Source organism: Vulpes lagopus, chromosome 20 (genome assembly GCF_018345385.1).
Source record: "Vulpes lagopus strain Blue_001 chromosome 20, ASM1834538v1, whole genome shotgun sequence".
NCBI classification, from domain to species: domain Eukaryota; kingdom Metazoa; phylum Chordata; class Mammalia; order Carnivora; family Canidae; genus Vulpes; species Vulpes lagopus.
In genome coordinates, this window is record NC_054843.1 from 8,451,840 (window position 1) to 8,465,215 (window position 13,376).

The following is a 13,376-nucleotide window of genomic DNA, read 5'->3' on the forward strand; positions in this document are numbered from 1 at the left end:
TGTTCTGCTACTGGCCTTTCCCCACTTAGCCCTCAGTACTTCTAGATGCATTTCATTAATTGTAATGACTGAATTATTATCCCAAAGGGTAGGTATTCCATTGCCTTGTATTTTAAGTAGCTTTTCAATCTTGTGCTTTATCTCCCTAGCTGGAGCATGAACATCCTGAGGGCATATTTTTCTTTCTACGTCCAAGCACTTACTATAATATTTTCTACAAAGTGAAAGTCAATTAACAGCTATTGATGGAATAATTCTCTCTCTCTTGCCACATGAGTTGTCTTAGCACTTCTGATGGTCCGACAAGGAGCCCTTCTCTGAACCAGTAAAGGTACAAGCATCATAGTTTGTCAGTTTGTCATTCTTTTGTCTACCAACAAGAGTGACAAATCAATCTACTACCAAGGGAGAGTTGATAATTGTCCACTGTTCCTTTGGCAGCACTTTCTGGGGGTATAAGATGGCACAACATCTCAGTCTCCCTGAACAGGTCGTCAATTCAGAGCAATTGGGCTACTTGCAAAGTCATACATTATCTCATTGTTCAGCTCACATTGGAGCATCAGGGCAGAGTTATTAACAGCCCACACTTCCTGGAGAACCATTTCAAGGGCTACTAATGGTGTTCACAGACTGTTGAGCTGGAAAAGTTATCCATTTGCCTAGATACACACTCTTAATAACCTTTTCCAGGTTTCTTAAGACAGTCACAACTACATAAAATAGATTACAACTGAACCTGTCCTAGACCCTTTGGTGGGGAAAAATTACTTCAATATGAGGTTATCACCTGCAAACAGACCAATCAAATGAACCTCTCAGGGCAGTCATTCTTTAAGCAGATGTTGGCATTCAGACCTGCTGATAGCATCAATGGATATCATCTTAGGACTTGGTGGGGCTCCTTGTACTTCTGAATCCACGAGCTTCCTGTAGTAGCCGAAAAAATTACCATTGTGAAAAAGTAAAGAGTGAAACACATGCCTCCCAGATGTGCTCTTTGCATTGGGAAGACTCTCAAAGTTTGGGCCTTAACAGGAAACTTGGAACGATGAAAGGAAATCAAGCAATAGGAATGAAACTGAAATTAGTTTATGTCCCTCAGCTGATAATACACTAGGGGAAACTTTTTGATCAGTCATTTTAATTAATATTGATTACGAAAACCCTGGTCCCTACTACTCAAAAGCCTATAAGTGGTTGGGGGAAATCGGGCATTTCATATATGAAACACTGGACGACACCACCACCAGATAATATGGGATCAAGACTAAGTAAAGGCCTATTATGCGTTCAGAGGGAGAATCTATTGAGATGGCAAGGCTATGCTTCCACACAGGGCTGGTAATCGGCCTTGTTACACTCTGAAAGGATTGTACTTGACCCTCCTGCTCACTTATAAAAAACACAAGCAGTTCTCTGTCTCTGGGAACCCAGCCTACATTTCTTTGCTGACTTGCATGCCTCTGTGTGTGTCTTCATCTGTCGGGGTTGGAGAATCCCCAACCTGCCTCCCTGTGTTTCTACCACCTCCCTGACCTTGAAACAGTCATGATCATTGAAGACCTTTGTGGCCCTTCACCCCTCACCTACACCCACCATCTCACCTAAATTTGTCGAGAAAACTATTGCTGGCAGATAGAGAAGGTACAATCAGGAGACGCTCTAGATACCACTTGTTACAAAGGGTGAAGAGGGTTTACAATAAGTAGGTCAGGGCCTGATTTGAGGGGATCTGGCTGGGGGCTACCGTATGGGCTCCACCTCAGTGCCCTGGCGCTGGTCTTCCCAACACCTCGCACGGGTGTTTCTGCAGACAAATATTTTTTTCAGGCCAACATCGGATTATGTGGCTGCGGACCCTGGAATTCAAAAGGGAAAGATGAAACCTTCACAGCAACGTAAGGGTTTTCTCTACAGAATGTTTTTGTTTTAACTGGTAATTAAAGATGGGCAAAACACTCCTGAAGAAACGCGCTGTCCTCCTCTCCACGCCTGTCTTTCCAAGAGAAACAGGCACAGGCAGGGGCCCTAACGAGAGCCAATCGCTCCTGGTAGTTTATGGTCTGGTCCACCTCAATTCCTCAATGTGTTGCCCTTCCTAGGGGCTGCGAGGCCCAGCAGCCTGGACACGGGCCAAGAAGTCAAGAACTGTTGACACCCACGTCTCCACTCTCCTACTGACACCAGCGACCACCCAGCCCAGCGCAGCCATATGGCCTCTTGTTTTCCTGATGTATGAGGTGGGTAGAATGCTTTCGCCCCAGAAGAGGACTCCAAGGGATCAATTAGTTAAAACCTGTAAACATGTATCATTGTAATTATTATTCCAGTTTCTAGTTAAAACTGAACTGGCCCAAAGGAAAGAAAATAGCCACGGCTGCCTCTGAGGGCAGCTCCCTTTGCTTTTCCGGTTTTTCCAGTCTGGCCGGTGTGGGGCGGGAAGAGTGTCCGGGACAAAATCGGTGCTCGGTGGTGGTGCTCGGTGCTCAGGGACCCGAGCGGGAGCTGTGCCCACCGCATCTGAGGAGCACGACCGAGCCCTGGCTTTACCTGGGTTCGGGGTGTTCACGTCATCGTCGCGGCTCCGCCGAGCCCCCAGGGAGGAGGCACGTCGCATGCACGCAGGGCCCTGAATCTCTCTCCCTCCGGCAGCGGGAGCAGGAGGCTGGTGAACACACTTCCTCAGGTGTCACCCCACAGCCAAGGCCTCTACGGGGGCGCCTACCGCTTCCCTCGAGAGAACCACCTCCGGGCTCCGCGGTTGTGAGAGAACGCGTCAGCGTCGTCACTGAGGCAGCGCTGCCTCTGCCTCTCCGCATATTTCCCGCCTTCCCGGGAGACCCTCAGACCACACCACAGCGCCCCTTCTCTGGGCCTAAAAACCTCCCTCTCATCCCGGCTCCTACCTCACGAGGCACAACTCCCCACCCAGCCATCCGCCCTTCTCCTAGCTCACGCCAAAGTCACGCTGGGCACGTGACTTCCGGTCTGAGCGCCGCTTCCGGTTCCTTCGGCGCACGAGCACCGCCGGCAAGATGGCGGCGCCGGAAGTGCCCGCCTCGCCATGCGTCCGCGCGGCCATCCCCACCCGCAGGCCCGGGAGCGCTGCGGTCAGCGCGGGTGGAGACAGGCTCATAATTCCACACTGTTTAAACGGTGGTTTTAAAAAATATTTGTTCAGTATTTACTCAACGGAAAGGCTGAGTGCTCTGAATAAATAAAGGAAGGGCCCAGCAGGAAGAAGGGCCCTTGTGGGGGGCAGCTTCAGCCTCTCCATTCTGCTCGCTCGCTCGCTCGGAGACTTCATTTCTGGCCTCCGATCTGCAGCCCCCTCTGAGCAAAACAAAAGCCCCTGCAATTGAGGGCACCCGTGGGGGCCCCTCCCTGCGGTCCCTATCCAAGTATCCCTCCCCACCCCCAGCACAGCTGCTTCCCCCGAGGGCCGTTCTGCAAAAGACTATTGTCTCTGCTCCTGCTGATGTTTTCGGGGCCGGTGCAGATGTGCAGCTGGTCCACCCTGGCTAACGGGACTTGTGGGCTCCTTCCAGATGCAGGGGGAGGCCTGAGCGCCCAGGTGTTGCTGGGGGGTGGGCATGGGGAGGGGTGGCCGCGTGCCCGCCTGCCCCTGCCCACCTGCGTCTGCCCCGCCAGCCCCCCCGCCCTCCATCATAGCATCAGATGGGCCATGACACAGCAGGTGGGTAGAAGCTGGGGAGACTTGCTCCTCAGAGCATCATGAGCTTGATTCCGGCTTCTGCCTTGACATCCCCTCTCTGGCCCGCGGGCCTTGTCTCCCGGGGGTGCAGCGCTGCTTATGATGCTCCTTGCAATTGCAAAGCACTTTAATCCATCCTGTCCCTGTGTCTCTCTCTCTCTCATCTTCACCCCCAGCGTCCTGTTCACCATTTCCACGAAGGCAACCCTCGCTGCCTGGAAACTGGCGTTTTGACACCCAGCATCATATTCTTCCTTGGTCTCTTTGAGGCACCTCCTGAATGCTCACTTCAACACACTTGACCTGCAACAAGGCGTCAACTCTGCTCCCTAGAATATGAGATAAGTGGCCTAGAGAAAATCCAAAGCAGAGTAAGCAGCGTGTGTTGCGGAAGGCACTCAGCGAGCGTCACATAGCACTGAAAAGGCTCTTTAGCCACGAGGGTTTGCAGTGCAGTGTGTTGTGCTGAAGGTCCCAGGTGGACAGGGAGCCTCCCTCCGCAACTCTCCTTGGTTGAGACTATATACCTATATACATAGAGTAATCACATACACCTTTTAAGAAAGTTATTTCTGAGACCGGTGGTATCACGGTGAATTGGCACTGTGCAGGATAGAATTAAACAGGAAATGTGTATGCCTCATTTGTGGAAGTTAACAGCACTTCGGGTAGCCAAGATACTCCCTCTGTTTGTGAAGCAGGACCAGGCAACCCTGTTTTATTTAACTACCTAACCCCAATCTCCTTTCCTCCCATTCTGTGTCCACTGCGTAATTAAATACTGAGGCTGTTGTCTCTTGACTCTTTTACCTCGTGATGACCATGATCCCTGGAAGCCTCAGATCCCCTGCCACATGTTCCACTGGGTTTTATAGGGTCTCCTGCAGCTGATAATTGCCTGTTACTAAAAATATTCCCCAGCCATGGGTGACAGCGATCTAGGAGTTGTGTTTTCCCCTTGGTCGATGTCTCTTGACCTTTGCAGCATGATTGACTTTTTGTGCAACTTCTTGTTTCATGTTATATCTTTGGCTGATATTTGCTGCCTTTTCTTATAGCTCTCGATTCTCTGCAATAGGCACCTTGTTCTACGTTACATTAATACTTTTCTTTACTTAAAAAAGAAAACAGTAGTGTGTGATGTCAGATACAAAAGTCCTTCTCTTTCGTCTTGACCCTTAGCTTCACTTCCCAGAGGTAACCACTGTGAACAGATTCTTATACAGCTTCCAGAAGGGCTCTCTGCATGATCAAAACGCATATGCTTCTTGTTTTACACAAATATGATCACACTGTACCCATTGTACTCAACTGGCTTCTTTACTTTAAATTGGGTCTTGGAACTCTTTCCACATGACTACCTAGAGGAGCACTGAACCTTTTAATGGTGCATTCTCTTCTACTGTGTGGGGTGCCATCGACTAACTACTCTCATTGAAGGCCATTTTGGTTTCATCTAGTTTTATTCCTCACACAAAGAACCAATGAGTGTTAGATATTGTATTATGTGTGCCTTTCCTTGCTGTAAGGGGATACCTGTAGGATGAATTTCTAACAGGCAAACTGCTCTGGGTTAAACACTATTCACAATTCATATTTTGATAGTTATTCCAATTTGCTTTCTAAAAAAAGACACCAACGGTATGATAATGCAACAGGGCATTTTTTTTAGAGAAGCAAAATTGCCAACCCAGTTACCCATACATGGAAAACCATCCATACATGGAAAAGCTGCTTTAAGCCTCATTTCCATCAAAGCCAGCTGATTAAGGCTGGGTCAAGCCAGGAAGAAGTCTATGCATTTCTCTCTGCATTTCTCTTGTGAACCTGAATATATAAGATTTGAGCAATTCTGAGTGGTTCTGTATTTTCCTTTCACTGTGGCCACCCGAGTTCCTCTCATCCCAAGGTTGATTTGTTGTGTGTGTGCATTGGGCAAGGGGAGGAGCAGCTTAGGGGTGATGGTGAGGGGTCTCTGAGCCTTGCAGAGCTGGTGAGGTTTTGGGGTGAGCTGCCAGCTGTGCGCTCAGAGGCTGGGGGTCCCTGTGGTATGCTGTTGTTAGGATTTTCTTTTACCTTTCCAGTCATCCTATGCTTCAGAATCAAGGTGCACCTGTTCTTCAGCCCTTTTTGACCTATGTTGTCCACTAGGAAATTATTAAGGTATTTAATAGGGTCATCATCCTGGGGTTCCCTCCTCTGCAGCTCAAGGTGGGCTTTCTGCAGTACTTCCCAAGCTATTTGGGGTGAAAGACTACTTTTTAAAAATTTCCCATTTGTTGTGAACCAGTACTTTTGTAAAATACTAGAAGTACTGAATTACTAGAAAAATGAAATAAAAAATACACACAAAATTCAAGTTCAATTTCTTATTATATTTCACAGACATAGACTGACTTTTTATGTTGCTATAAAAGTATTTTTAAATACTTAATTTCCATTCTCATCTCATTGGAGATCTGGAACAGTTTGAGTAGCACTGCTCTATGCACTTCTCTAGAAGCTTCTGTGAGCTTCCTTTTGTCCCAAAGCCACTATTAATTTTACTGGGAGGGTGATTCTCACCCCAGAGGGGAAGTCATCCAGGTTTTCAGCCACAGAAGCCTTGAGTCAATTGCCAGGATTGACACTGAGCATAAGTGTACACGCAGGGCCCAGTCCCATTGATCCTGGTTTCCCCTGTTCACCCAGCCATTCTTGTCACGGCAAGCAGTAACTTGTGTGTGCAAGGGGCTATCATCTGCTGCCTTCAAACTAGAAGACATGGTTTTCTTTCCTTCGGATTTTACGTTTTACTTGATTTAAGTCAAACATAAGCCCTGTTATGACTGTCTTTTCTCTGTAACTCACTAAAAACAAGAGAAATATGAAATCTAGGGCTGTGGATGAAAGGGAAGCAATCGCACCTCTTCTATCAAGCCATTCAAACTTTTCAATTCACATTTTAAATAATTTTACACAGTGTGAGGTACTTCGGGTAGGTCTTAATATAAACAAATCCTCAAAATATGAGAATTCTAAGTCTTTTGTCTTTAAAAGAGGTGGACGATTACAATTTTAAATACTTGGAGAAAATTGGTTTTGAGATTGCCTTTGAAACCTGAAGCAGCAGATTACAGCGACATCTAGTGGACATTAGTAATATGTACTTCAATTATAAAACCGATTTCTCCTTGTTTTGAACATTTTTGAAATTGGAGTGTAGCTCATAATACATGGCCTATCATAGTTTAATTAAAAGTTTTTCTTTCTCACTGGTACTTCTTACAATTATCTTAGTTTCTCCAAGATACGATTTTCCATACGAAACTTTGTAGGATGTTCATTCATTCTTTCAGTAATATTTATTGAATTGTATCTGTGACTTATTGACTCATTGAATGTATTATATTCATGGGATATATTTTAATCGCATTATATTCAAAACTCCTTATTGTGAGGTATGATGTAGGTCTTTCTCCTTTATGATACATTAATGCATTGATATTAATCCAGATCTAACTCCCTAAATTGAAAAATCCATTATTGTTTAGACCCAATAGTTCCCAACACTGGCTACATCTTAGAATCACCTGCAGAATTTTCTAAATTTTAACTAACCAGATCACACTTCTCAGAGATATAACCTAATTGGCCTAGGGGTGGAGCCCACACATGAAGAATTTTTGACAGCTTCCGAACTTTTAAGTTCTAATGTGTTGACTGAGAACTTTTTCCTTCATTCAAGTCAGATGTGTTCAAAATTATATATTTTTTTTAATAGTTGGGAAATATTCAGTGTTTTGTGTTATAAACAAAGAGTAAACAACTCTTGTTTCTTGTAACAATTATAATTATGAATGCAAAGAAACTCCTTATAAGAGGAATCATGGAGAACTTTAAAACCCTGGTATTTGAGGAAAAAATCCATTCCTAAAGACATCATCATTTAGTGTATCATCAAAAAATCTACAACTTGCTTATGATTCTTACACATTTGTCCACACAATATTATTTGAAGTGAATACCACAATGAGATCAAGAATGCCAGTGAAGTGTAAGACAGTGGCTATAAAATTTACAAGATGTCACAGTAATATATCTTTAACATACCATAACCCTCCCAAGTAATGTCTATCCACCAAGGAGGAAAAAATCTAAGATATCATTTCCTTGGAATATTCTTTTCTTGGCTGAGGGTGAACCCTGCTAATTCTGGGACTGACCCCTCAGCATACTACCAGGATGGCATAATTGCTCTTGACCTGGCTAGTGCAGTAGTAGAATGTGATACCACATCAGATCACAGCGGGGAGAAGAATAGTATTTCATGGGAGACAGTGTGGAGAAGAAAGGACCCCATTCATTTCTGGGTCCTACCACTTGCTAACTTTGTAATCTTGTGCAAGTTACTGAACTCGTCAAATCTGTTGTTTCCCCACTCTGCAAAATTAGGATAATAGCACCAACTTCAGCTTTTGTGGCTACTGGAATTCACATCTGCAAACATGGAACACATAATGCGGCTGCTGATAGGGTAGTAAGTACTTACTGTTACCCATGGTGGTTTATTTTTACTGCTTTTAGCTCATTACAAAAAAAAAAAAAATCAAAAGATGGTGTTTCCTGGCACAGACACAGCAGAATAGGACCATTAACCCCTTCTAGCCTACCCAGTCCAGGGTCTATAAACTGTTGTGTACAAGGTCCAGACATGGGATTCACATTTAAACAATAGCTTAGCCCCTTTTGGGGTCCTTGGATTTCATTAATTACTAGGCTTTTTAAATTTATAGAACTCCTTCTTTATCTAGTGTCTTTTCACAGCTGAGTAATAAAGTCCTAAACTATTCTCATTTCAGTATTCCTCATTCTATGAAGATCAACCCTTATCCAGGACCGAGAGCTGGCTGGAAGCCTGCTGTGTGTCCCTTGAAGTAGAGAGAAACATGGGTCTTCTAATTCAGGCCCAGGCTGCTGGGAAGAGAGGTTAATAGAGCCAGCAGTCACCATGGCTCTCAAAGGCTACACTTGGATATGGAGCAGGAGAGCAGAGCCCATGCCAACACTGCGGGAAATATGGAAGGGAAAGAGTATGAAGGAGATGGTCAAGTGGGAGATGTGGAGTACTTGGGCCATTACCTAAAATCCATAGGTTGCAGTTCAGTTTGCTAGTCTCAGCCTCAAGTGTACCAGATTCCACCCAACACCTACATCTTTGAGTACTGTCTTCCCTGGATCAGATGACAGTGGCCATATTCCAAAGGTCCTGATTATGCTCTGATTGGGTCTTGAACTGTGTCTGTCACTCACACTAGTGAATCCTAATCAGGCCTTTCAGGTTTACGAAAAGAATTATATGGACAGAATTACAAAAAGAATCAGTGTAGACCGGTAAATTTCCTCACTTTTCATTTTGCTGATATAAACTGGGTACATAAATGCAAATAGGGGCTAGCCTTAGGTGAAATCTTTCAGCCCTCAGCCAAACTTGCTTTCTCCTTGTTCAAAGCAAAGAAACAAGATTCAGGCCGGGGTAGGTCATCACCAGGCAGAGAGCGCTCCCATCACTGAGAAAACATGGCACTGAGTTCCAAGCCCTGGTCTCCATTTAGGAGCTGGGTCACCTTGGGCCACTCACTTAACTTCTCTGAATTTGTTTTCTCATTATTAAATGGGATCTAATAATACCCATCACATAGAGTTTTGTGTGAGTTAAATGAAACAATGTAGCACAGTGCTGGCCTTTAGCTTTTTATTAAAATGTGATATGGCATCTATTTGAAACTCGAAAGTGAATATCAAGAGGATAAGCAATTTACTATGGAAAGGTAGCTGACTTTTTTAAAATAAAAAGAAAAGAAAATATATATGCAAAATGAGAGCTAAAAAGAATGGAATATATCTCCTTGGAAAATAATGCTTTGGACCCTGTTGCAGGCCAGACAGTGGCTGGAAGTGTCGCTCCACCTCAAGGCATCACTGGGCTACAGTAAAAGGTCAGACCTCAGCTTAGCTCTAAGCTGGGAAGATAGATATAGGGACACACGATTCAGCCCTCCCACCATTTCCTTTCATTTGCTTGCCCTCGACTTGTGTCAGACCTGGCATTGGACTCCTGGATATGGGGCCGTGTGCTAACTTGCAATAAATAGACTAAAAAGGGGGAACTTTGCAACCAAGCCAAGTCAAACACCACTGTGAAAACCTATCCTGAGTTGCCCTGAGGTGTTTCCAAAAGCAAAGCAAACATTATAAATGAACAGCGTGCTCTAATTCTCCGCCTCGGGGGAAACCAGCATAGGAAGACAGGTAGACTCTGTTTGCAGCTGGGGCAGGCTTCGGGCTCAGCGCCGCCCATGGGGTCACTCCACAGACACCCCCCACCACCACCACCAGATTTTCTCCACTGGTCACCTGATTTTGTGAGACTGTTGCTCTGCACCAGGAGACTATGGCAGCCCTTGCAGTGACTGGTCACCTAAGACGCAATAAATAATTTTTGGCTTTGCCCTAGCTGGCTCCGTGAGCTCTAATAAGTCACTAGTTTGTCCTTGACTCTGCTAATGTATCTAAAATCAATATTTGTTGTCTGCGTGTCTAGACCCGTAATTCTCAACTTTACCATGCATAAGAATCACCTGGATTGGTCTGGGGCTGACATAAAAACACCAGTTCCCAGACCCAGCTCCTGAAATTCTGATTCAGTAGATCTAGGTCTGGAACCTACCTTTTAACAAGCAACCCTGCAGATGCTAACTCAGGCAGACCTCAGGTCCACCTTTAGAAACTCAAAACACGTATAAAACAGCTTGATTTTTATCCCCAATTGTGTTGTGTTAACATCCTAAACTGACTCAATCCCTAATGAGTAATTCTTTCTAGGAACCCAGGCCCATAAAGCAAAATGGCTGCATTCATACATGCTTGAAGGGAAAAACTGATTGAGTGTTCTCAGTCCCTGGATTGTGCTGTGAGGGCAGAAACAGATATATCACGGTCTCGGCCTTCAGAAAGCCTGAAATCTTGCTGGGGCGATGACTTTTGAGTGGAACACCAGCGAACTGGAGAGTCAGTGAGTGATTCAGGGATGGAGGGACCTGGTCCACCTTGTTCCTGGGTCCTGGAAACAGAGGCTATATCAGCGCATGTGCTTGAGAGAGATGTCGGGGGATCCAGCTCAAAGAACCAAGCCTGAAAAGAGAGATCTACCGTGTGCTGTTGCAGTGATACAGCAGACAGGAGCTCGCGGTGAGAGTTGGGAGGGCCGGCTGGGAGGAGGGAGGAGAAGAGCCATCAGACCACGGTGTGGTAGCCAGAGGGCAGAGGAGGGCATGGAGGAGGAGATGTGATGAGTGAGAACCCAGAGACAGTACTCAGTGGTGCACCTGATGGAGCGGGGAAGGATGTTGAAAATACTGGTAGAGGAGTTTGGTTCTAATGACAGGGGTAGGGGGGGAATGGATTTCTTAGTTGGGGTGTAATGTTCAGAGAACAGTGTCTTCTGGAACAGGCACAGTCGAAGATGAGCTACAAGGTTGGGAGCTTCCATGGATGAATTCCCCGGGATTCCATGAACTGAGTTCCATGGACTTCAGTGTCTGGAGAATGAGGGTGCACTGGGTTGAACAGTGTCCCCCTCTCCAAATTCATGTCCATCCTAGGTCCTCAGAATGTGGCCTTATTTGGACATAGGGTCACTGCAGATGTAACTAGTAGAGTTAAGATGACATCATACCCAAGGAAGGTGGCCTCTTAACCCAATATGACTGGAGTCCTTCTAAGAAGAGGAGAAAAGACAGACACACAGAAATGATGACAGAAGCAGAGATTGGGGTGATGCGTCTGCAACCCAAGGATGGCCAGTGTTTGCAGGCAACCACCAGAATCTAGGAGAGGTGCCTGGACGGACTCTCCCTCCGAGCCCCCATGAAGAATCAACCTACTGACACCTTGATTTTGGACTTGTAACCTCCTGATATGTGAGAGAATAGGTTTCTGTTGTTTGAAGCCTCACAGATTGTGGCTTTTTGTCCTGGCAGCCCCAGGAAGCTGATGTGGGGGTGGAGGGTGCTGAGGAAGAAAAGAAGGTGAGGACACATCCGTCAGGAGTGAAGGATGGCCAAGCAGTGGCAGGGTCTGCTGAGATGGAGCTGCCACCCCAGGGAACCCGGCAGGCACCCATGTCTCCCTCCAGCGGGGTCCACAGAAGACAGGGGGCAAGGCGCCTCCGAGGAGGCCTGCACACAGGGCGGCTCCCCCTCTGCACCCCTGCACATCTTCCTATTTCCGCTTCCACGTATTTCCTAAACAGATACCACAGTAGCCACATGCTTCGTAAAGATTTCTGAGCCTCCTCCGGAAATTAAAGGATTTTTCTGGTTATTAAATGTGTACCAAATGATTGTTAAGAGCAGGTCTTGTTTTTCCATTTAAGTATTGGGTCGTTTCAAAGAGAAAACACAATGCCCTCATTTTCCTCACTAAATTATAGCCCTGGACTTCCCCTATAAATTCAAAATTGGAGAAGGCTGAGGGCAGAATGGCCCCATTCACACACACACACACACACAAACTCGAAAGGCTAGTTTCCCGTGAGTCTCAGGCTCTGGTGGCTTTCCCCCAACCCGTGTGTTAAGTCGCTTACGGCTTGCCATCATCATTGATATCATCTCTCTCTCTGTTCCCTTCCCTCCGTGCCATTTCCTAAAAGCAACCACACAAAGGTTGCTCTCCTGTCATATTAGGGCGGCTTGTGTGCGCTGAGGCTACAAATTGGTAAAAATTAAAAAATTAAAAAAAAAAACAAAGCTGTCTCATCCAGACAGCTGGATTGCAGAAGGATGCCCCTGTCTGGGTGGCTGACTTACAAAAAAGTGCCAAGTGAGCCTCTTTGGGAGGAAAGGACATGACCCCCGGGCAGGGAACGAGGCTTGGCCAGTGGAGCCTGGTTGGGTTTTAGCTGCCAGGAGGCCCCTGTTTGCACAGAGCCAGTGCCCCACGGGCAGACCCAGCAAGCTCGGCCCCACTCCAGAACCAAGGAGGGTTTGGTCATCTCTTCCTTGGAGTTCAAGGACTCTGCTAAGGGTGCTCCCAGCTCGCTGTGGGCCGCCCTGTGTGCACGTCTTGCCCTGCTACTTACAGTCCTCACCTTTCCCAGTCACAGCGAACCCTCATAACACAGTTTTTGAACTTAAATGCACGTATCTCATCTGAGACTGGAAATCTTATTTTACTCTACCAACCTGCCGCCATACGAGCAGCTTCTCCCATCTGTGGTCCCACGGGTCTTTCCTAACTCAATCCAGACAAGAGATGTCAGGCAAAACTCTGCGTAGCAGGAAAAGCCAACTTTTAATCCTCCAGGACCAGAGAAAAAGGCACTATTAGTATCCTGTCCCTGTTGCTCTTCTCGCTTCTCTCATACTTGTCCCAGCGCACAAAGGTATCCCCTTCTTGTCAACAGTGTCACCGTCAGTGGTGGGGACAGAAGATTGACCACCGTGGAGGGCCATCATTTCCATCCGTTTCCTTCCATGCTACCTAGCAAGCAGCAAAGGAAATTAAACCACAACCCTCTCGAGGCCGCCCCCGGCGATCGTGCTCCTGGAATAACATGGAAGTCTCTGGCAGCAGGTCTGGGGCGCGGCTCATAACTCAGCCCTTGCGGGGTGGCTGA

The 13,376-nt window shown here is 46.4% G+C and overlaps 1 protein-coding gene across 2 annotated transcripts in view; it reads left to right on the top strand.

Moving 5' to 3' along the window:
• CLDN14 (claudin 14) overlaps window positions 1-13,376 on the top strand; it is a 59,876-nt gene that overhangs the window by 22,789 nt on the left and 23,711 nt on the right. The window contains exons 2-3 of one of the 2 annotated variants that reach the window (XR_005984703.1): window positions 2,106-2,243; window positions 3,895-4,743. The gene's annotated coding sequence lies outside the window, so the exon portion shown is untranslated. Of the gene's footprint in view, window positions 1-2,105; window positions 2,244-3,894; window positions 4,744-13,376 lie in introns of those variants that run through there. The other variant, XM_041734729.1, reaches the window with a different exon arrangement.